Below are 13,021 nucleotides of genomic sequence, written 5' to 3' on the forward strand. Positions count from 1 at the left end.
AGTCAATATACTTTTATTTTATTTCTTATAAATCTGGGGTGTGTTTTTGACTGGAAAATTTATGTCCACTGGCCTTATTTCTCCATCTCTTAATTCCTACTGGAATCTATTCTACCAATATCACATCATATATCATTTTCTCCTCCATATTTTCCCTTATGGTATTAACCCTACCTCTAGGAAGATGAATTCACATTCTTTCCATTTTTGGATGACAGCTTTCCCATGAATTCCAAATCCAGTTTTCAGTACTTTGAACATGTAAGCACCACAATTTTTTTTCATAAGATATAAAGTTGATTTTCTTGTCTTGGTTCTTTAAGTTGGGCCTGCAATAATCACCCCAGCCAGTGGGTTTCGATGGTAGCATTTTCTCCAGAACCTGTACCCTTTGCTCTTGGCTCCCGCGTACTTGCCCTCACTCCTAGGACTCATGCTTTGGACTTAGCACTTTCATCTGTCGCTCTGGATCTCTGTACTACAGCTTTATACCCTAGCTTTCTGTACCAACCCCTCAGTTTTATACTGCGCTAATGCCTCACAGGTAAAGATTCCCTTTCCACTCCAGCCCCAAGTGCCAGTCAAAGAGGTGGCAAATTCTAAGACCCATGTCTCCCATACGTTCAGTTCTCTTCAACCCCATCCTGGAATTCTATTCAGACTCTTTCTCCTTGGAAACATCTGTGTCTCCTTCCTCCCTCTCACTCTCCACACCCATTTTGGTGGCTAATTCAGTGTCTTTCACGTTGGTTTCCTCCTTTGAATTCTCATTGTTACCACCTTAAAGTCAGCATTCAGACAACAGGAATGTATTCCTAGCCAGTTACCCTACTTCCAAGTCTCCCTCACTGAAATATAAGATGTATAGATGTCGTAATATTCCTGAAACTTCTTTATTTATTCTTAATCTTACAAAATGTATGTGGAAAATCGAAACACAAGGACATTACTTCCTTCTACCAGTTTTCAATGCCTCTCCTATCCACAGGACAAAATCCAAACACTACTGTTTTTATACCTCACCACACCTGCATGAATTCAATCTTCTGGACCTACCATGTCCTTGCCATGTACAATCCAACATGTCTCTAAACATTGGCCTCTGCTTTTTTATCTGTCTGTTGAGATTTTTCCCACCTTTCAAAGTAAAATACAAATATCCCTTCTTTAAAATTGTTACCTGAGCAAGTTCTCTCACCAACCTCAAAATATATGTACGCCTTACCAAGCAGGAATTGCACTCCAAGGGACTTACTTGTGCACATCTCCATCACTAGACCATTGCTGCCTTTAATGATGATTCCCATGTGTCCTCTACCCCAAGGCATTGAGACCGTGACTTGCACATATATAGATGCTCAATATATTAAGGTTGAATGGAATATACAAGAACTTCAGAAATAAAAACCTACAGAAAGCCCTATGCTCATTTAAATACAGCTGCCCACTCTGTTTTTCCATCACCATCACTTTCAAAAAAGTCAAAGAAAATGCAAATACCTTGGGATTTTTGCCTTTGAGTTATATCTTAAATGGCATCCTACAGTTATCAGCATTGCTAACACGGAGGCCAACTGCTTTTCAAAGTTGCCAAATGGTAGAACTTATAGAGAAAATAAATTAACTTAGTGTGATTATTTCCCTATAAAGATGGAGTTTTCTCCTAATCATTATATCTAGGATGACTCCATCTCACCTTGTCATTTATTCCAAGGAGACTTCAAGATAATGTGTAGACTGGGAAATTATTCATACTCCACCTGTGATACCATGACTTTAGCCTAAATCCAGAAAAATCACTCTTTATCTAGGTTGATTCAGGTGCAGAAATTTAAAGGGGAAAGAAAATGTTTAAAATCAGTTCTTGAATTTTTTTTTTACTTTGAAGTTGAGAAATTCCACATTTGTTTTTAGTTTAGTGATTAGGAATATATACATAACCCTCAGAACTCAATATATTCATTTCATAAGAAGGGCTTACATGATCATTAATAGTTTCTAGAACTAAAAAGATACTATAGACAGATGACTTTTTTAAGTTCCCATGTGAATGTATGATTACTTCGGTCATTTAGTTAATATTCATAATGCATTTGTTAGACAATTTCATTGGGCCAGAACTTAGGCAAGTGTAGCTATAGTTTACTGTAATGTCAACCTTTAAATAAATTCCTCAAGCTCATAATACACTTAACACTATTTTCATTTGTTTCTAAATGAATCTTTTGAACTTCCCACATTCTTATGATAGAGTAAAATATATAAACAGACAATAATGGAAGGGATATGCCCAACTCAGTATTAAAGAGTTTATTCAAACAAATAATCGTGGGCTGGGATATACTTCTGTGGTAGAGTGCTTGCCAAGTATGCACTAAGAGAGAGAGAGAAAGAAAGAACTTGTTTATATTGCTGGTGGTTTCTCTTGAGATCTCCCTTGCACAAGCTTTAGAGAGAATCGGGTTTATAGGACCTGTTTCTACTAATAAATATACTATGATCACTTTCTGTTTATCCTCATCTCAGGCAAAATTATAAGTTGCTCAGCTTTGCACAGGATTATAATCCTACAGATCTGTGCCATGAAACCAAATAAAGATTCACTTGGTTTTGATGAAGCCCAAGCCCAGTTACCACTGTTCTTTATGTTGGTGGAGAACTAGAAAGCAGAATGAAAAGATATATTCCTGATATCTAGACTAAGTCCAAATGATGGTTGTGGAAACCTTTTGCATGTTAGTACATATTCCATGTAGACTTAATTCCCCCAAAATAAAAAAAAAAAAAAACCAACACACAACAACATGTAACTCAAATGCTATGTGTGAAGCACTCTTCATGAAAATGTACTATACATAGGAATAGAGTGATGAGCAATTCAAAATCCCGTCCCCAAGAAACTTCATTCTAGGAGGAGATAAATATTAGCAGAAATGACCCTAAAACACAGCTAAATGTTGAATGCTTTGAGAGTGGAATAAAAATGCCATGGGAAAGAATGGTATTCATGTGGTTTTTACAGGGCTAAGTTTAGGAGATTTCCCTGAGGATTTGGCATTTAAACTGAGTTCCACATGATTGGTCAGATTTCAAGGAGTGGAAGATAATATTAGGAATGGAAATTCAGAAATAGTTTGTAGGTAAGGGGGACAAAGTGGGAAAACAAAGTAAAACATAGAGGATCTAAAGTGCAATCTCCCTTCAAGCAAAGAGAGGATAAAAAAATCCCACAGATCATTTCTACTCATTTTACAAAACGTATTGAATGTGTTAGCTTGGAACTAAATAAGACATTATTCTTATTTTTAAAAAGTCCATAAAGTCTATGTTGATAGGCCTACATGAATTATTGATCTAATTATTAGTTATCACTTTGTAAAGTATTAAAGATTTTTTTCCTTTCATCAAGTGAAAATAAACTTCTTAATCAAGAGGCACTAGAAAGCTAACACATTTGCCACTAGTCAGAACCACAATAGTATCCATATAGTTATGGATTCTGAGACAATCCAGGCCTTCTTTGCCCCTGTGTATTGCCCAATGGATGCACAGTGGAAAGGGGATCTTATAGTCACCGACCATCTGGACTGAGAATGTGTGCTTTCCAGATGTGAGCATGTTGAATCAATCTGACTCTTAGTTTTCTGATTTGTATGTAAGATAAGAATTTTCTTGATAGAAGCTCATGCATTCATTATGGTATGTTGTTATTTTAAGTTCTCCTAGTTAAACAGTGGAATCTTGATATATTTGGAAAGTATAAAAGCTTAGGAAAATATGTGTTGGATGTAGGTTAGGTTGCTCATAATATGTCAAACCTAAATAGATGACCAAGTCTTACAATGTCCAAGTATGCCGAATCCTTTAAAATACTTCCTTCAAAGGAACTAGTATATTTCAAAGTTTTCAGAAAATTATATGAATAGTGAAATAAAATAGCAAAAGGACATGAATAGGATTATAATTTTTTTTTTTTTTTAGAAAAGAGAAAGGATATTAACATGGAGCATTTGGAATATTTCCATAAAAGAGGGGAGGGGGAGCAATTAGACAGCTTAGCTTTTTGCTAGGTAGTAGGGCAAGTTTCAAAACACACTGCTATGGTCTGAATAGTTTTCTCCAAAATCCATATGCTGAAGTTTTATCACCAATTTGGTAGTATTAAGAGGTGGGACCTTTTAGGAGATAATTAAGTCCTTAGAGCCTTCATGAATGGAATTAGTGACCTTATAAAACAGGTTGGAAGAAGCTCTACCTCTTCCACCAAGAACTGCCTTTTATGAGGCCAAAAGTGCGACTTCACCAGATATTGAAATTGCCAATGTCTTTTTTTAAATTTATTTATTCTAATTAGGTATATATGGCAGCAGAATGCATTTTGAGTCATTGTACACAGTTGCAGTACAACTTTTCATTTCTCTGTACATGATGTAGTGTTGCACTATATGGACAGTCATACATGTACCTAGGATAATGATGTCCATCTTATTCCATCATCTCTCCTGCCCCCACATGCCCTCCCCAATCTTCCTCCCCTTTGCCCAATCAAAGTTCCTCCATTTTTCCCATGCCCTCCTCCATTATAAATCAGCATTTACTTATCAGAGAAAACATTCAGCCTTTGGATTTTTGGCATTGGCTTACTTCGCTTAGCATGATATTCTCCAACTCCATCCTTTTACCTTCAAATGCCATAATTTTGTTCTCTTTTAATGCTGAGTAATATTCCATTGTGTATATATACCACAGTTTCTTTATCCATTCATCTATTGAAGGGCATATAGTTTGCTTCCACAGTTTAGCTATTGTGAATTGAGATGCTATAAACATTGATGTGGCTGCATTACTATAGAATGCTGATTTTAAGTCCTTTTGGTATACACTGAGGAGTAGGATAGCTGGGTCAAGTAGTGTTTCCATTCCAAGTTTTCTAGGGAATCCCCATACTGCTTTCCATAGTGGTTGCACCAATTTGCAGTCCTACCAGCAATGTATGAGTGTGCCTTTTTCCTCCATCCTCGACAATACTTATTGTTATTTGCATTCTTAATAGCTGCCATTCTGACTGGAGTGAGATGAAATCTTAGAGTAGTTTTGATTTACATTTCTCTAATTACCAGAGATGTTGAACATTTTTTCATGTATTTGTTGATCGATTGTGTATCTTTTTCTGAGAAGTTTCTGTTTGAATTTGCCAATGTCTTGACCACAGACTTCATGGACTCCAGAACTATGAGAAGTAAATCTCTTATATTTATAAATCACCCAGGCTCAGGTGTTTTGTTATAGTGTCACCAGCAGATTAAGGCATTATTCCAGGATTGGTGTACTCTGGCATATATTTCAATAACAATTAATTGAAATACAGTGAGTATTGTGCTCACTTAATTCTTGGCACATAGTAGGGATTCATTCAATGTTAGTTTTTTTTTTTCCTCTCTTCCACAATACAGCAGCAAATGAGGAGAGTTTATTGGGTTCTAAAAGAGCATTTGGCCCTGTTTTTAACTCAGTGTACAGGGAACTAGTCAGGCATATCATAATAGCTCATTAACAATAAGAAGAGTGGCTTGCAGGACAATGTTACAACCTCAACAATACAAGCTTTACCATATCTTTCTTTGTTTCTTATTTTTAAAAATTTGTTCTTCTTAGATACACATGACAGTTGAGTGTGTTTTGACATGTTTTACATACATGGAGTATAACTTTAAAGTAACCTTTAAACAGAAACAAAATTTTTCATGAACCTCTATGTGTCCTGACTTGATTACTTGTTCCATGAAAGTATATGGGATAAACTTATGTTAACCTTTCACATCCAAAGTATTGTGTCTTCTGCACTGTCTCCTTCCCAGCAAAAACACCTAAAGTGTTTCTATTGCCTTTGCCAGGGAATAAGCAGCCCACCTTTTGGGGGGATGTGTCCTTTAGTTTTACTTACCATCCTTAAATTATAAATGGTTAAAATTGAAACTGTATCTGGAGAACAGAAATCTTGGATAGGTTATTTCTTTTTTTTATTATTAACAACTGGTCTCTTCAACATCTGTTACATCTTACTGAAATTCATCAGGCCAAACACAGCTGCTATTCCATAGGAAAGTGGAAATAATGGGTGGAGGAAGTGAGAAGAGAATTTTTTCCAGGGGTGTGGGAGCTCAGGGAAAGAGGAAAAGTATGCTTCTCACTGTTCTTTAACTTGGACTTCCAAACTATTGTGCAGCAGGCAGATAGAAGTAGAAATTTAAAATACCATTTAGAAAAAAAAAGTGCATTTCAGGCACCTTGTAAATCAGGGCAAAATGTACTAAAGTTTATTTCTGTTTCTCAAAGAAATGTTTATGTCTTTGTGTAATAATTTAAAGTTTCTCTTTCCCCCTAGAATCAGGCATACAGCTCCAAAAACTGGCATGCATGCATACAAAATGAAATGGCCATCGATGGCTACAGGCTGTGAGATGACCATTGATATTACAAGAGATAAGTGAGAAGCTCTTTGTAGCCACTCAGTCAGTATTTAGTATTCTTTCCTATCCCATTTCCCCCACTTAGTAGGACACATCCATCTGTCTTAGAAGTGCAATCAGATTTCTAAAAATCATTCTCTTTACTGAACAGTCTTTTGGGATCTTCTTCCCCACCTCCCTTCCCTGGGCTTATTTTGCAAAAGGTAAAGCCAAGACAAGATCTTGCTCTGTCCATAATTTTAAGCATAATAAATGAACGAGAAATCAGCACTATCCATCTCCATACCCCCTTGCAACTTAGTATAATGTGTCGGTGGACTCAATAGTTCAATAGCTACATTTATCATGTTTTTCATTTGAAACCTTGATGCAGAATAAAAGGGAGATGAGATGGTCTATAATATATTTAGGAAACATTTCAAAAGATGAATAAAATCTCACTCAAGGGAGGAATCTATTGTGTACAACTTAAGATCCCCTGCAGTTGGAGCTGTACTTGAAAATATTTAAACGATGATATATCACTAACTTTCAGAGACTTGAGTAATCTTGATAGTATGTGAAAAACAGCACCATGACATAAATTATCTAGTCAAAATATCAAGCTTTTCCTCTATCTCTTGCAAGCATATTTGTTCTGTGTGAATACTTACACGAATGAGATGGCTAAGAAATAAAACGGTCACAAAGTTTTACAGTGAAGGCGCACCCTTTCACGTTTCCACTTTGGAGAAATCTATCCTGATGGGTTAAAAAGGTAAATGGGAGAACCAATTGGAACAAAGATCTATACCTGTAATACCAAAGATTCTTCTTAACTTGAAGATGTATTTCTCGACACCCATGGGCACACCTGCCATTCCATTCCAGTCTCTCTAACCTCACTAGGATTATTAGGGGATTCTCTGAACAATCAGATAGGCAACTACTGTAATACATTCTCAGCATGAGCTGGCCAATGTGGCATAGACAGTAACTGTACCTAACTCAAATAGCACCATTGCCAGCAGAGGGGTTTTATGTTTGCAGAGAGTGAGAATATGCATCACAAATGAGGTCCAAAAGCTTTGCAGGAGCCCTTCCTTATTTATTCCTTTCCATGGGAGGCTTGGCTCTGGTGAATGTTTAGGAAAACAATATTAATGCTGCTGCTTCACGGGATCCGTGGGGAAATCTGATAAATATCTGATTAAATTAGTCTCCAACATAATTACATTAAAGTCAAATTTGTTTAACTTTTTCTATGCTTGGTTATCTCTGCACAGCCAAAAAGATGTTAATTGGCAACCTAGCTTCTGATGTATTTATACCACTGGTGGTTCATTAAGTTCAAGTTTTATAATGCAAATGAAAAGAGATTGAAATTGTTTTTTAAAAAGTTAACAATTCAACTTGGAGGTTTTTGTTTTTAAATGGAGCTTGTGAAGTCATTAGTTTACATTGATTTTTTTTATTCTGAATATTTTTTAAAGTGTCATTTTTTAATAAAAAGATATTTCTACATAGAAGTATTATTTGTGCTTCTAGACATTAGAAAATAGAACAAAGGTAAGTTGTAAACATGAGGGGGGCACTACTATACCAACCCTGCCAAAGTTAAGGAGGCCCTATCTTCTGGAATTTACCATAAAGAAAGGTTCATCACACTTGAATTACCTTCTTCAAATTTTTCCTTGTTTTTTTAATATATATCTTGACCATGACCTCACAGAACTTACAAATTTACTGAAAGTATGAGAAATGAAAAATAGCACAAAGATTATGCTTTTTCTTAAAAAGTAGAAATTTGAAGCACTAAATAATCCTAAATTACAAAGAAGAAAATTGTTATCTATAATCCTGTCTAAGTTTTCCTGAGAATCCTGATAGATTTCTATATGCAAATGAAGCAGGATGTTAAAATGGGACTTATGCTGTTTAGTTTTGGATTAATCTCTAAAGTTAAGATCAGTGTTGTTCATTTGGTGACCATGTATATACAAAAGTCTAAATATCTATGCATAGTTTACCAAGGGGTGATCCCAAATCCAGTCCAGTATACAATAGACCATTGCCACCTTCAGGATGTGTGGAAGGATGCATGACTGGTGAAAGGGTATTAGTAAGGATTTCCTTAGACTACATCAGAGTCTTGTGTTACCTCTCTCACCTGAACACTAACATATAATGACACCCATCTATAAGTAGCTGGCTGGAGAAGCTTATCTCTGCAGACCTTAAAGACAGTGCTATACCAGGAATAGACAAAGCAAAGAAGTTTGTTTCCTGTGGGCCATATCTGAACCCCATAGCAGGGTAGGGAACATGGGTCAATTCAGAGAGACCTTGCCCAAGAGGACAACTCAGAGGAATATAGTTGCCCTTAAAGGATGGACTGAAGGGATCCAGGACCCTATGGGGTGTTGAAGAAGCCAGCAGAAGAGACATCAATCTACCATGGAGCCAGAGTGGAAGATTCTCACTGAGGATTACTGGGGTGCCCTCAGATTCCCTTTACCAGGCAAGATGCCAGTTGAGCATCCAACATTCTCCAGGGGCACAAGTATCATAATGCAACTGTTGGAGCCTTTCTACTTCTCCAACAGAGGAGAACAGGCTGCACAGGGAGAAGCACTAGGTGGGAAGATCATAAGGAAACATGTTGCAAAACCCATTCCTCTGTAATTTTCTCATTCTGAGCTAGGTTGGAGTTGGGAAGGGGGAGAACTTTAATCTGGATGAGAACAATTTTGATACTATATTGGACTGAATGTAAGTAAAGGAATAAAAAGTAAAGTATTCCAATAACTGGACAAGTTATTGGAATAGCCTAGAATTTCTTCCAAGTCTAGGCTGTAAAGAGTTTGCAAAGCAGGGTGAAAATGACCTGTGCTGGAAAAGATAGTTCTTTAAGTCTGTGTTACAAGATCTATTATATAAGTTTTGAGAATTGTAGCCAAGGAGACCCGAATAGTGTTGTAATGGTAAAGGAGGAATTTGAAGCTGATGAAGGAAAACTTAAGAGGAAGAAAGAAGGTAGGGCAATGGGAACTTCATTGGGACAAAAGTAAGAAAGCAAAAATCCTTGTTGATAGAAGGACCTTGACAGAACAGAAATATCTAACACTAATTTTCATATTGTTTTCTATGAGGCCTATGTTATTAGCTTCTCCTTTCTACCATAAAACTTCCCATAAACTAATTGTATAGGTAGGATATTACAATAGAACTGAAAGAGATGGCATGTGTCACCACTGTGTCACTGCGCCACAGCAGCTTAAAGAGAGGGGAACCAGGAGGAGAAGAGCCATGACTACATGACAGTCACCTTAGAATACATCCTTTGAAGAAGGTGGTATTGAAGCAGATTCCCTAGCAAAGAGAATTTTCTCTTGAGCATTCTGCAATGAATCTCTGTATCTCACCACATTTCACTTATCTATGTATGTTCAATATTGTCCATCAATGTCCATTTGATTGTGATGATGATGGTGGTAGTGATGATGGTGATGAGGTTACTGATATAGATAATCCCTTCATTTTTAATGCTTAATGTGTTAAGTATTTTGCATAAATTATTTTATTTTTTCTCACATAAACATATGAAATAGGTATTACTGTCTCTATTATAGAAGATAAACTAAAGCTCAGAAACACTTGGTAATTTTTGATGCAACTCAGATGTTAAATGGTGGATACAGAATTTGAAAATATTTGTCTAAATAGAGTAAACATTCCACTTTTTTATTGTTTTCATTTCCTCTATAAAGGCATTTCTTATAAATGGAATACATGCCAAAACTATTTTATGTATTATGTTTAATTTAATTTGCAGAATACCCATTGGTAAACAACTGGGTTTAATTTGCTCCTTTGTCTGGTTTCCTAGAGATTTAGATCACTGTTCTTAGTTTTTCTTTTTTTCTAATGTGCACAGTCAATACTATACATTTCCCTCTAAGAACTATTTTTGCTGCATCCCATACATAAGGATAGGCTACATTTTATAGAACAGAATTTGGTCTATTTTGGTGAATGGTTCATGTGAAGTTGAGAAAAATGTGAATTCCACATGGTTGGATGTCAACTAGGTCCACTTGGTTGATGGTGCTGATCAGTTGACTGTCTTTACTGATTTTCTGTCTTCTAGATTTGCCAGTTCTACATAGGGGTGTTAAGTCTTCAACTATTATAATTAATACATGTATTGCTCTTTGCAGTTCTATCAGTTTTTGCTTCACTTTTAAAACTCTTTGTTATTAAGCACATATACATTAATGATTGTTATATCTTGGAAAATTGACCCCTTATCATTATTAAGTGTGCTTCTTTATTCCTGACAATTTCCCTTGCTTTGAATTCAACTTTGTCTGAAATAATATCACTACTCCAGCTTTTTTTCTTATGAGTGTCAATATGATATAGCTTTCTCTACACCTTTATTTTTAATCTATGGCTTTGTACTTAAATAAATAAATATAAAGTGGGTTTTTCACAGACAGCATATAGTCATGCCTTGAATTTTTTCTACCCTGTCTCTGTCATTTAGTAAGTATATTTAGACCACTGATTAATGGTATGTTTAGATTAACAGCTATAATATTTTTTATTTATTAATGTTTTTCTTGTCCTCTCTTTCATTTCTGCATCTTCTACTCTTTTTCTCTCTTTTCTGGTTTTAATTGAATATTTTATATAATTCCATTTTATTCTCTAGAATATTAATTATAATACTTTGCCTTTGATGATTTTAGCCATTTCTCTTAAGTATGTAACATATATTTACAACAAATTCAATTCCTCTTTCAAATATCACCAAACCGCTCCATGCATCATACCATTTCTTTACAACATAGTGAAGATACTCCCTGACATATGATGATTCAATTAGTGACTTTTCAGCTTTACAATGGAAAAAAGTGATACACATTCAGTAGAAGTTATACTTCAAATTTTTAATTTTTATCTTTTCCCGGGCTTGTGAAAACTATGCAGTATATCTTCCTGTGGTGCTGAGCAGTGACAGCAAGCCACAGCTCTCAATCAGCCCCATCACAAAGGTAAACAACTGGTATTCTGCAGTGTTGCACATCACTAAGCTCTAATGTTACATAGGTTAGCCATATTAAATGTGTTACTTATTAGAATATAACCCCATGATAAGTCAAGGAGCATCTATATTCCGGATTCCTTCCTCTCCTCTCTTAAAATATTGATATCATTTATCTCATTTATTCATAAGCAATAACCACTTATAATTTGTTGTTGAAAGTCAAATTTTTTGCAATATACCATATAAAAGGAATAAAAGAAGATGGGTCTTTAGTATGAAGTATGTTCATACTGAAGTATGTTTCCCTGCTTCCCACTTGGTTTAGCTGGGGTGTCAGAAGTTAAAATTTCCTCTAGTATGTCAGTTTCTGTCACACTGTTGCCTTTGGGTTTTCCTAGACACTCCTAAATAGGGTCTGTGGCTTGCAGTTCTCTTTTAATACAGAGGAGACCTAGCACCTAGAGGCAAGGTGAAGGACCAGGGAAGCATTGTCAGTTTTTAAATTAGGCTGAGTTGGGTAATTTTCTTCCCCCAGATTGGTTAGACTTTAGTAAAACTGCAGTTGGTTAGGTCCTGGTAAAATAGCTTTGAAGCAGGTCTTTTTAAAGATAACAGATGACTCTGGATATATTTCAGAATGGTTATATTTTTCCGCCTCTTGCTGGAAGTAGAAAGAGACTTTTCTCATATCTTCACAGTGAGACCCTGAACCTGGTAGGGCTCTTGGAGGTTAAATTTCTGAAAGTTTAGGACCCCCATAAGACAGGAATCCTAGGCGTTCTTAACTTTCAAGCTAGGCTATACTGAGCCTCCAGCATTTTATAAATTACAGTTTAAAATGTTCCAACTGATATTGGTTTTAGCTACAGGCTTCTTGTCCTGGACTTTTGCTAAAAGCTAGCTGTGGGTGAGGACTGTCCCTCTGCAGATTTAGGGCAGTGTTTTGCTCTGTGACCTTAATTCTCTGATGGATATCTGAAGGCCTGTTGATTTTAGTGTTTTTTCAGCTCTTTTCTTGTCATAAGGACAAGAATAACAACTTCCAAACTCTATACATTGGACTGCAAACCCTAAGATTCTATTCTTTTTTCCCCACCAATAATATGTTGAATTTTTATTATGTGCCAGAGACATTTGCAGTTGTTGATGATTTGATGATACTGACTCTTGTCATGGCAAACAAAACATGGGCCACTTCAATTATTTGCATCTAAATCTTGCTTTGTTTTTATTACAGTTGTGTTAGCTTTACTTCCTGCAAAATCTAAGACCCTCTTTTTGTGTCTCTTTTCCATCATTTCTCTTTCCAGACTCCTGTCCTCTACCCAGTAATCATTCATTCAGTCTCTCATTCTTGTCTTGGCTGAAGACCTCCTCTGTACATCTATATCTCAAAGATGCCCTCCCATGGTGTGTTACTTCAGTTAACATTGAGATACTGGGTCAAAAAATGACAACTTGTCTCATATGTCAGAGTAAGAAAGAGGCATTGAGACATGGCCTCACTGCTCAGAGCTGG

This window comes from Marmota monax, unplaced genomic scaffold (assembly GCF_021218885.2).
Source record: "Marmota monax isolate L192 unplaced genomic scaffold, Marmota_monax_Labrador192_F-V1.1 WCK01_AAM20220418_F8-fsc00137, whole genome shotgun sequence".
Lineage (NCBI taxonomy): Eukaryota > Metazoa > Chordata > Mammalia > Rodentia > Sciuridae > Marmota > Marmota monax.